The following is a 12985-nucleotide window of genomic DNA, read 5'->3' on the forward strand; positions in this document are numbered from 1 at the left end:
TAACCAGAAGGCTGGTGGTTCAAACCCACCAGCCACTCCTCGGAAGGAAGATTGGGCAATCTACTTCCGTAGTGATACTGCCTAGGAAACCCAAGGAGGGGTCACTATGAGTCGGGTCCGACTTGACGGCACATAACAACAACAACAACTAATAAAAACATTCAATTTACTACCGAATGGCATAATTTATTTTTGTCATTCATTTCTAGATTGTAAATCTATTAAAGTTAGTATTAAATTAAAAAAATAAAACATGAATATTTCATAGACTTCTGAAACTCAAGGAATCACTGTGTGGACCAAATGGTTAAACACTTAACTACTAAGCAAAAGTTTGGCAGTTTGAGTACATTCAGACTCATCTTGGAAGAAGGCCTGGTGAGCTACTTCTAAAAGATCACAACTACTGAAAACCCTATGGAGCAGTTCTACTCTGAAAAACCTGGGGTCATCATGAGTTGGCATAGTGACTCAATGGCAACTATATTGTTTTTCTGAAACTCAACATGTAATAGCTGAGCCATTATTTTTTTTCCTAAATTTTATCTAATTCCATGGATTAAAATACCATTTCTATGCAAATTCTTTGCAAATCTTTACCTTAAACCCTATGTTCTTTCTGAACCACAGATGGAGATTCCAGTTGCTTGCTGCCCACCTCCACCTAAAACCACCATAAACCCTCCTCCAAATCTGCTGCTCCTATAGATTGCAGTCTATAAAAACTCTCAGTGCAATGTGGTCCAAATGTTGCAGAGGCATCGAGGACAGAGAGATGTATACCACCTGAGATGGTGGAGAAAGGCTTCATCACAAGGTGTATATTACAGCCGGGTTTTGAAGCATGAGCAGAAAATCTCCAGGAGGTAATTTTAAGCATAGAAAAAGAACATGATCAAGACAAAATCAGAAGTCTCACAAAGGCACTGCCCCATTTCCTTTCTCCCTGTCAATACCCTGGGTCAATGTCTCCATCAAGGTTCCACTGACCTTCAGATTAACCTCCTTAGCTCCTAGAACTTCCTCATCCTGCCCATTGCCCACATAGTTTCATCTCTTACTGCTCCCTTTCAAGAACTCTGAAGACAATGGTTCAGGGCTAAAAGTCTCACCTTCCTCGCAGGAGACCTGGATTTGATTCCTGGCCAATGCATTTCATCCACAACCACCAGTTTTGTCAGCGGAAGCATGCATGTTGCTGCAATGCTGTTAGCAGAGCTGCCAGCCTAAGACAGACTAGAAAGAAACAGTTGGTGATATACTTCTGAAAATCAACCAATGAAAACCCTATGGAACACAATAGTCAGATCCCCATGCATGAATTGGGGCTGCCTCAAAGGCAAGGACTCTGTTCCAGAAATGCATTAGGCCAGCCAGTGGCACTTGGAAGTAAAGGAGGTTGCAGTCTCTGCAAGACTAGAGCGATAAAGGAAAATTTTTAAACAGTCATGACAACAGAAAATGGTGATTATTGAAAAAATGGCTGCACCAGAGGCCAAAGTCTGTCATCAAATTGGGTATTATTGTGATTTTAATTTGTCATGGGACAGATTTTTAAAGATTAAACTGGATGAAGTTTGGGTATTTTAGGAGAGAATAATACAATTCAGCAAGTTAAACCATCTAACAGCAGACTTTAAGGTAACTGTAGAAACACTGAGTATATCAAAGACAGAACTCATGGAAATAAGTGAAGATAAAACTAAAATCAGAAGATCTCCAAGCAAACACCTCCCTGAAGTGGCTGATGAGTACAAAAATGACGTAAAAACATACATGTTTATATTAAAGTGTTCCCAACAGATGCCACCCTTGATGATATAAAACAATGGTTAGAAGACAAAGGTCAAGTGCTAAATATTCAAATGAGAAAAACATTGCACAAAGCATTTAAGGGATCAATATTCGTTGTGTGATAGCATTGAATCTGCTAAGAATTTGTAGAGACTCCTGGCCAGAAGTACAAAAACACTGACCTGTTAATACTTTTCAAGAAAGATTACTTGCAAAAGAGAATGAAGAAAAATAGCAAAACAAAGTGGAAGCTAAATTAGCAGCTAAACAGGAGCAAAAAGAAAGAAGTTAGAAGAAGATGCTGAAATGAAATCTCTAAGAAGAAAAGATGAGCAGCTCAGATGTGTAGAGAAGATTTGCATGTTCTTTTCTCAAATCATGGAGAAATAAAATGGGTAGACTTTGTCAAAGAGAGAAGAATTGTTTAAAGAAAAAGCTAAAGAAATGCTAAGGAAAGCCAAAGACACAAGTAATGGCAACCTACAATTACAGAACAAAGAAGTGATATGGGAAGTACTAGAAGGAGCATTGATGCTTTTGAGCTGTGGTTTTGGCAAAGAATGCTGAAAGTATCATGAACTGCTAAAAGAACTATCAGATCTGTCCTGGAAGAAATACAGCCAGAATGCTCCTTGGAGGTGAGAATAGCCAGACTTCATCTCACATACTTTGGTCATGTTCTCAGAAGGGACCATTCCCTGGAGAAGGATGTCATGTGATACCACCTCAGAAACCCAAGGAGGGGTCACTATGAGTCAGGGCCGACTCGATGGCCCCTAACAACAACAACAACATACATATATATACACTTCAATGTTCTAGCCAAGAAGCCCTGGTGGCACAGTGGTTAAAGCACTTGGCTGCTAACCAAAACATCAGTGGTTCAAAGCCACAAGCACTCCATAAGGGAAAGATATGGCAGTCTGCTTCCATAAAGATTACAGCCTTGAAAACTCCATAGGGCAGTTCTACTCTGTCCTATAGGATCACTATGATTTGGAATCAACTTGATGGTAATTGCATTTTGGGTTTGGATGTTCCAGTCACACTTAAATTCTTGCCATTGTGTGGCTCCTCTATGTAGAAAGCCCTGTATTTCCTCTACTCACCTTTCACTTCTGTGAAGCTGTCTTGAATCCTTCAGGCCAAATTAATTGTACTTTCCTTTATGCTTCCATACCATATAGCACTTGTCACAACCAGATTTGTATTATATTTAGTTGTGTACTTGTTCATCTCTCCCACCAGACTGTAAAGTCCTGGAGAACAAGAACAATGTATTACTTATCTGTATCTCTGTGTGATACCTAACCCAGAATTTTGTATGTAGCAGGTTCTCCTTTATCACCTATTGAATTGAATTGAATAAATGGTTACTGAATGAAAAAAAAAAAAATTACTCATAATTTTATCTACATAATTATAGCGAAGCTGACACAGGTGAGTGCTATGCAATTGTTTTTGTTCCCAAGTCTCAACTTGCTGTTGAATCACTTGTAGATTTCCTGACAGATTATATTTTATATTATACCAAGATTTAATGGTGCAAAAAAAATATGATCAACAATTTGTTCACATTTACTATAAAAGGAGTTCCTAGTTCTGTAGTCTGTGTACAGTAAAGGTTGGAGCTGTGAGTTATTCTGCCATCTTAACATGTAAAGGATTCTGTTATATTTCAGTTTTTTGGTGGTTCTCTCTTTTGCCTCTTGCTATCAGGCCTCTAAGCTCAAAAGGAACCATTTATTCCCACATAGGTGATAAAACTTACACTGCATACAGATCTTGTGCTAATTTTATGGTGCCACATTAGAACAAATTATCAATAATCTCTGAATGTAAACTGGGTGATTTGTCACTTCTAGTCAATTATGAGGAACTCTGGTAGCATAATGCCTAAGGCACTGCTAACAAGAAGGCTGATAGTTCAAACCCACCAGCCATTTCTCAGAAGGAAGGTTGGGCAATCTACTTCTGTAGTGATACCACCTCGGAAATCTAAGGAGGAGTCAACATGGGTTGGGTCCGACCCCACTGCACATAACAGCAACAACAGTCAAATATTCCACTGAATCTTCAACAGTCTAAACTGATCTGCAATGAATAGGGTCATGGACAATAATATTATTTTGATGAGACTGAAGCTGATTGAAAAGAAATGAAAGATTAGGGAAATCTGTGTTACCTAGGCTCAGTTCTATGGTGGAGAAGGTGGAGACCTGGACTTCTCAGTTCTCCTCTTCAGCGGCATCTTAATGGGCTGTTGCCTCTTGAGTCAATGGAACATTTTTAGTCCCTGGCTCTCTGACCTCAGTGGTATAGATAAATTCCATGTTGTCTCTGAACCACTTACATCTCAATTTTATTATCGATCAGCCCTACACCTATGCAAAGACCTGATGTTGATATTTACCTTAACATTTTATTGTATAGTCAATTAGAAATGTTTTTCAGATTTCAAAATAAAGTCACCTGCAACTAATTCCAAACAGAAAACTAAATAATGAAAAAGCAGGTCTTCCTTAACTATACATTGATTAAAATACGGTCTTTGATTTGGAAATCCTTTCTCAGTTTTAAACAATTAAAATGATCCTTTTGCTCATTGAATTATTCCAAAAACTGATGATTAAAATGTCTTGCATATTAACCTGAAAATTAAATAGATTCAAGTGAAGAATTATGTTATAGAATTGAAAAATACAATTAATATGTTTCAATCATAAATCTCATTGAGTTTAATTAAATACATCTGCATCTCTCTCTAGTGACCTAGTCTCTAAATTTGAGGTAATTTTTAATGCATTCTGCTTGAAATATTTCATTTATTAATGAATAGATTTGTCATTCAAAACAATATCTCTCATTATAGATTGTAGGCAAGTTTCTGGTTTCAGTAACAATATATCAAATTTTAAAACTTTCTATTTCCTTAAAAGTAACTGTTCTCAAATGTCTTCCAAAGCATTGTTTCTGACATATTCACTGTCTTCCAATACTTACAGAGCTACTTTCTCCAGGAATTCTGAAATAGTCTCTACCGATTTTTGCATTGACCCTCTCAGAAACACAGGGGAGAAATTCTATAGCTGGAAATCAATTTTGGCCTTTAAAGTACATTACTTCATTTATCCAAGATTACCTATTATGTGAATAGGTATAAATCAAATTATTCAAATGAAATACATGACAAGGTACTTGGCCTCAGAGAAATCATTATAATCACCAAAATGAAGGACAACAAAAACTACACAAGTTCAGGGTGAGGAGGAATAGAGAAACTGGAGAGCAGGAAGAACATCATTTGACCTGACTTGGCTGGGGGTGAGGAAGAGTTAAATATCAACTCAAACCAATCTAAATCACTGCCATTAAGTTGATTCCAACTCATAGCAACCCCCCATTGGTTTTCCAAGGCTATAAACCTTTATGCAAGAAAACTGCCTCATCTTTCTTCCATACTACTTGGAGCCAGTTCTGGTGTGCTTAAGGATCAAAGAAAAGACCAATGGGATTGTAGTAGAGTTTCTGTTCACACATAGTGATGGATACAGATTGGAGTGAGGGCAGTGTGAACAAGGGGTGAGAATAGCAGATGACAATGTGGTGGAAAATTCCCTGGATTTCGAATATGGTTTGCATTCAACTGATAACACAAAGGCTGGCTGTTCAAACACACCCAACAGCCCTGTGAAAGAAAAGTCCTGATGATCTGCTTCCATACAGATTGCAGGCAAGAAAATCCTATGGAATACAATTCTACTCTGTAACACATGGGATAGCCATGAATCAGAATCGGCTCAACAGCTACTACCAACAACAGAATTAGGTTTGAGTCATACTCTGCACTTACACTGTGCTCAGTGCCTAGATCTGTGAGCTCCCATTTATGAGATCTAGCACTTATAATCCATAAATCACTTTAAAAATTCAAGATGATAAACTGATATTAGCAATACTATTACTGATAATATTAAAATATCATCCTTATTATTTAAAACCCTCCAGGAACTTCCTTTTGCACATAAAACAAGATGTAAACTTATCATGATCTACAAATACTGACAAGATCTGTAATCTGCTTATTTCTCAACTTCCTTTATCTCATTCTGTCCTTGATCACTTTTCCTTAGCCATACTGGCCTCCTTCCCTGTATCCATATATTCCAAGCTCAGTTTATGTGTACTTCTGTTTCCTCTCCCTTCTCCCTTCTTTCTTCTCTTTACTGATTCTTTTTCAATCTTCAGATCTCAACTCAAAAATCTCCTGAAAGAGACCTTCAATGACCACCTTGTCTAAAGTACAACAAAAAAAAATGCAATGCACTGCAGTGGAGTTGGATCCGACTCATAGCAACCCCTCCTTGGGTTTCCAAGGCAATATCACCACAGAAGTAGATTGCCCAACCTTCCTTCTGAGGAGTGACTGCTAAGACTCCCAAATTTCTTTCTGTTCTATCAACCTATTGGGGTCTCCAGATCCATATTTGTACCCATTCCAAAGAAAGGTAATTCCATGGATTGTGAAAATTACAGATCAATACCATTAATATCACACGCATGTAAAATCTTACTGAAGATAATTCAACAATTGTTGTTGTTGTTGTTATGTGCCGTCGAGTTGGCCCCGACTCATAGCAACCCCTCCTTGGGTTTCCGAGGCAGTATCACTACGGAAGTAGGATTGCCCAACCTTCCTTCCGAGGAGTGGCTGGTGGGTTTGAACCGCCAGCCTTCTGGTTAGCAGTCAAGTGCTTTAGCCACTATGCTACCAGAGCTCCCAAATCAACAATAGTTGCATCAATATATTGAGAGAGAACTTCCAGAAATGCAAGCTGGATTCAGAAGAGGACATGGAACAAGGGATAACATTGTTGATGTCAGATGAATCCTGGCTCAAAGCAAAGATAACAGAAAGATGTTTACTTGTGTTTTATTGACTATGCAAAAGCTTTCAATTGTGTGGATCATAACAAATTATTGATAACATTGAGAACAATGGGAATTCCAGAACACATAATTGTGCTCATGAGGAACCTTTGCATAGACCAGGAGGCTATTGTTTGAACAGAACAAAAGGATACTGCATGGTTTAAAATTAAGAAGGGAGTGCATCAAGGTTGTATCCTTTCACTAAACTTATTCAATCTATATGCTGAGCAAATAATCTGAGAAAGTGGACAATATAAAGAAGAATGTGGCATCAATATTAGAGGATGACTCATTAACAACCTGTGATATACAGACGACACAACTTTGCTTGCTGAAATTGAGGATGACTTGAAGTACTTACTGATGAAGATTATAGACTGTAGTCTGCCGTATGAATTATACCTCAATATAAAGAAAAAAAAAATCCTCACTATTAGACCAAGAAACAACATCACAATAAACAGAGAAAAGACTGAAGTTGTCAAAAACTTCATATTACTTGCTTCTACAATCAAGACCACTGAAACAGCAGTCAAGACACCAGATGATGTATGTATTGGGCAAAGGTGCTGCAAAAGACCTCTTTAAAGTGCTGAAGAGCAAAGATATCTCTTTGAAAACTGAGATGTGCCTAACTCAAGCCATGGTATCTTCAATCGCCTCATATGCATGTGAGAGCTGGACAATAAATAAGGAAGACTGAAGAAAGTTGATGCTTTTGAGTTGTGGTGTTGGTGAAGAATACTGAGAGTACCATGGACTGCTAAAAGAACTAACAAATCTGTCCTGGAAGAAATCCAGCCAGAATGCTCCTTGGAAGCAAGAATAGCCAGACTTTGTCTGACCTACTTTGGTCATGTTGTCAGAAAGAACCATTCCCTGGAGAAGGATATCATGCTTGGTAAATAGGAGGGTCAATGAAAAAGGGGAAGGCCTTCAATGAGGTGGATTGACACAGTGGCTGCAACAATGGGCCAGGTATAGCAAAGATCATGAGGCTGACACAGGACCAGGCAGTGTTTCATTCTGTTATACATAGGGTCACTATGAGTCAGAGGCAACTTGACGGCATGTAACAACAACATTGGTTTCTCCACAGCATTTACTGCAATCTGAAATCACTTTGCTGAATAATTCTTTGTTGTTGATTGGCTTCTGAATCACCATCAAGCTTCTCTAGTCTATTGATTCCTTCTGCACTCTATTAAATAAAAAGCAAAACCAAACACTCTTGACCCTATATCTCTCCTCAGTTACTGTTTCCCTTTATTGCAAAACTCACTGGAAGAGTTTTCTATGCTTGCTATCTCTATTTTCTGTTCCCCCATTCACCTTTGAACTAATTCCACTGAGGCCTTCTTCCCTATCACTCCATGAAATTGCTCTTATCAATGTCAATGACCCTGTTTGTGCAAATGATTAAGTGAGTGTTCAAGTATTAGCTGAATTTTGGTGGCTCAAACCCACCAAGAGGTAACTCAGAAGAAAAGCCTGATGATCTGCTTCTGAAAAGTCATAGCCTTGAAAATTCTGTGGAGCAGTTCTACTCTGCACTTATGGGGTGGCCATGAGTCAGAATCAACTCAACAGCAACTAACAACAATAACAACAATGATCTCATATTGCCAAATCCTATAGACAATTCTCAACCCTCAACTTCCTTTGATCAACAGCATTTGACAACATTGACCATTGGCTCCTCCTTAACATGTTTTCTTCCCTTCATCTCCTGGACTCCATTTTCCTTTGGTCCTTCTTCAATCTTACTGGCTGCTCTCATTTTTCTTTGTTAGACCCTCACCATCGAAGATCTTCACATATAAGGAGCATAATTGACCCATAGTCTCAATTGTTATGCTCTGAAATCTGTCACTATGTATGGATCTCTCCTGTATTTGCACATTCTCTCTAGGTCACCCTCTTCAGTACTATGGCTGTTATGAGGTCTACATGCAAATGCCTCTCAAATGTTTATTTCCAACCTATAAAAGTGTCTACTTGGTATCTCCACTTAGTTGACAAAGAGGCTACATAAATATAACATTTTTTTTCACCTATTGCTGCATAAAAAAAGAAAAGAAAACCTACACAAAATTTAGTGGCTTAAAACAACAACTATTGTATTACATGTCATGCTGTGTCAAGAATATAGGATCAGCTAAGTGATTTTTTCCCTCCCTGTGACATCAACTGGAGATACTCGATAGTAGTTAACCTTTGGATAGATTGGTCTGGAAGGCCCAAGATGACTTCCTTCACATAATTTGTTGGGATTTATGCAAAATAAAATTTTAGATCCCTTTGTTCCAAAATCACTAAGAATTTCAAGGCAGCAGTGCAGTATTGAGTAACTGCACAGGTATAAGCTCATGAAGCCAGCCCTGCATATCTCATTCAGCTAAAATGTTGACCAAGTCATCTACTTGTAGCCTCTCGTATATTGGTCTTAGGGTAGGCAGACTTCTTATTTGGCATCTCAGTTTTCCCAGACTGAGCAGAAATTGCAAAGCTTCTTCTGATCCAGCCTCAAAAGTCCCACAGTATCATTTCTACTACAATTAATTGGTCAGGCAAGTCACCAAGACTAACCTAAATTCAAAAGGAGGGGAATTGGACCTTGTCTCTCAAATGGAGGAATATTTGCAGTCATATTAATAGCTACAATATATGTGACAACCCCACTTCCCACGCCAAAACCTGCTTCATTCATCCTTGTCATCATTTATCTTTCACTTGTTTGAGGTAAAAACCTTAGAGTTATTCATGACTTCTCTATTTTTCTTTCAACTCACAAAATGTATCCAGAATCCAACTACTTCTTACCACTCCATTGCCTTTCTAGTACAAGCCATCATTATTCCTTTCTTCAATTACTGAAATAAACCTACTTATGAACTCCCAATTTTCACCCTTGCTCTCCTATAGTCCATTATCCACAGGGAACTAGGGTGACCTTATAAAAATATCAACAATGCTTTTCTCCTCTTCTGGTAAAATCTTCCAGTAGTGTTCGGCCTCATTCAGAATAAAAACCAAACCCATTACAATGCCCTTCAAGACAATAAATGATTCATAATATATGGTGGCACATTGTTTGTAGCAGTGGGTAGAATAGCTAGTAATGTGTGCAGCCACATCTCTCAGATCTTCACCTACAGGGGGAATAATTGACACATGGTTCCAACTGCTGTGCTTTGAAATCTATTATCATGTTTGCACCAAGACCATGTTTCCCCAGTTGCTCCCAGTGAATGACTGAGCATAGGAGATATAGTGAGACAAATCTATTCATGAAAGATGACTTTTCTGATATGCAACTTGGTTCAAAGATTTCCCAGGAGACTTGTCAAATTTTACATAGAACCAGGGCTTTAAACCAGTTCAAAATGGTGTAATCATGGCCAATGGAAACAAGGCAGCATCTACATTGCACAGCAACTAAATCTCTTACATGGCAGATTTTGACTCAAGTAGGAAATAGGCTGTGGTGTCCTGCTAAAAGATGGTGGACAACTGCACTTCTTTGAATGTATGTCAGTTGACATCTTTGAGTGGAATATCACTGCTTGTTTCCTACTCAGGCCAAAATGTCCACTAAGTAAGAGATGTGGTTGCTATACAATGTGTACACTGTCTTTGTTTCCACCAGCCATAACTGAACCATTTCAAACTGGTTTGAAGCCCTCCCTAGAACTACACTACTACCTCAGAAGCTACCACCTAAACTTTTTCCTTCCTTCTCTGCCTCCTTTCCTTTATTTGGGATCAGACTTACATCGTCCCTTGACAACTCTTAAGTTTCCCTGGAATTCCTCCTCATTTTCTTTCACAGATATGTCCCTTAATAAATTTCTTCCATTTTCAACTTCATTATGGCATCTGCCTCAGAGCATCAGGACTAACATGTAAGATCAGCTGGGGGAATGTTGCAGCTAATGAGATTTTGGTGAAAATAATTGTGCTGATAAAAATGGAACAGAAACACAAAAATAAATGATATCTTGAGGGAAAATCAATGGCACTTAGTAACTTGTGAGATGATTCAAAAGTTTGAAAGTCCTACAATTAATAACCATATATCACCCAAAATTTTGACACTTTGATTGATAGTTTATATTAGTAATATTTTCTTTTTGAATTTCTACTGGAATTATTCTATATATAGAATATATATATTCTATATATATATAATTTTTATACTGATTATTATTCTTAACCTTCTTTATTTCTTTCTGTACTATATTTTGTGAACATATAGCTAAGTAAGATATGTCAACTGCTCTTATTGTTGTTGTTGTTATGTGCTGTCGAGTTGGACCCGACTCATAGTGACCCCTCCTTGGGTTTCAAAGGCTGTATCACTACGGAAGTAGATTGCCCAACTTTCCTTCCAAGGAGTGGCTGGTGGGTTTGAACTGCCAGCCTTCTGGTAAGCAGTCAAGTGCCTTAGGCACTACACTACCAGAACTCTTGTCAACTACTCTATCAACTTTTTTTCTTAAGACGTTCAGGTTAGGACTAACTAAACAAACAAACCAAAAATAAAAGTGAGAGGAAAATGTGATTAGTCAATCAAATAATCAATTAATTAGATGGAAATTATCACATCAGTCGCATGACTGACTTGAGTTGTTTAAAAACTTTCTTGTTAATTCAGTTAAGAAGAACAGCTTTTTGAAGTGACTCATTATCTGAACAGCTTTAGTCTCTGTCAGCATTTTTCTCCATATAAATTTCTGTGTAGAACACTGATTTTCTTTTCCAGTCTTCTTTTCCATGTGGATTCATGTTTGGCATTTATGTAATTAATGGTTACCATAGTCTCCAGCATCATCTTGAACCAAGGTGGGTATTGATGAGGTTTCCACTTGAACCACTTATACTTTGCTCTAGCACATCACCCACACAGCTCCTAGAGTTCAGCATCAGAAACGTCATAACAGCAGTTCACAGATAGCCTCTAATTCTATCTATTGCTACTCCATTTGTGGCTTTTACATTTACTAACTAGTGACCTTGGGCAAATTATTCAACCTCATTGTGTCTTTGTTTTCTTATTTGTAAAAAGAGAATGATAATGAAAAAATACATGGTGATGATTAAAACATATCAAGCACAAAAAGCCTTGGAACTACATAGCAAGTAATTAGTAAATGGAAGCTATTTTTAATGTTTTAATATTAGTACTAGGAATCCTTATGTGGTGCAAAAAATTTAACACGCTTGGCTACTAAATGAAAGGTTGCCAGTTCGAGTTTACTCAGGGGTGCCTCGGAAGGAGGACCTGGCATCTACTTCCAAAAAACCAGTCATTGAAAACTTTGTGGAGCATAGTTGTACTCTGACACACAAAAGATCATCATAAGTTGGAACTGATTTGACAACTGGTTCTGATCTTAATACTAGCACTGTCCTCAACGTATGGTGCCTGAACCATATGCTTTGGAATCATGTAGTAAGCATGTAAAAATGCAAACTCCTATCTCTAAGCCCTCAACTACCAAATCAGAATCTCTGTCATTTGGACTCAGAAGTTGCCATTGTTAATAAGTCCCATGATAAGGTTTGAGGTTACAACCTCTATGTCCAAGCATGCCACCTAAAGCCTGCTTCTTTAAATTCATCTTCTCTCCTCTTTCTCATCCCAAAGATCGCATTCTATCTCTCCTTACCCTTTAACTTCTAAACTAAGCCTTGTTGAATATTAATGACTGCTAACATCTTAATTCAGGAGCTCTGGTAGCTTAGTGCCTAACCAGAAGGCTGGTGATTCAAACCCACCAGCCACTCCTCAGAAGGTAGGTTGAGCAATCTACTTTCGTAGTAATACCACCTCGGAAACCCAAGGAGGGGTCGCTATGAGTCGGGTTCAACTCGACAGCACATAACAACAACAACAACATCTTAATTCATTGTCCTTTTAGTTGTTGTTGTTGTTGTTAAGTGCCATTGAGTCGTTTCTTACTCATAGCAACCCCATGCACAGCAGAACGAAACACTGCCCGATCCCGCACCAGCCCCACAATCCCTGCTATACTTGAGCCTATCATTGCAGCCACCGTGTCAATCCATCTCGTTGAAGGCCTCCCCCTCGTTCATTGACCCTCCACCCTACCAAGAGTGACATCCTTCTCCAGGGAATGGTTCCTTCTTACAACATGACCAAAATAGGTGAGACGAAGTCCGGCCATTCTTGCTTCCAAGGAGCATTCTGGCTGCACTTCCTCCAGGACAGATCTGTTAGTTCTTTTAGCAGTCC

General features: G+C 38.4%; 1 pseudogene; it reads left to right on the forward strand.

Moving 5' to 3' along the window:
* The first annotated feature begins 1448 nt into the window (after positions 1-1448).
* Positions 1449-12985, forward strand: part of LOC103203327 — a 31594-nt pseudogene continuing 20057 nt past the window's right edge.

This window comes from Orycteropus afer, unplaced genomic scaffold, assembly GCF_000298275.1.
Source record: "Orycteropus afer afer isolate SDZICR_OR568_19922 unplaced genomic scaffold, OryAfe1.0 scaffold00212, whole genome shotgun sequence".
NCBI classification, from domain to species: Eukaryota; Metazoa; Chordata; class Mammalia; order Tubulidentata; family Orycteropodidae; genus Orycteropus; species Orycteropus afer.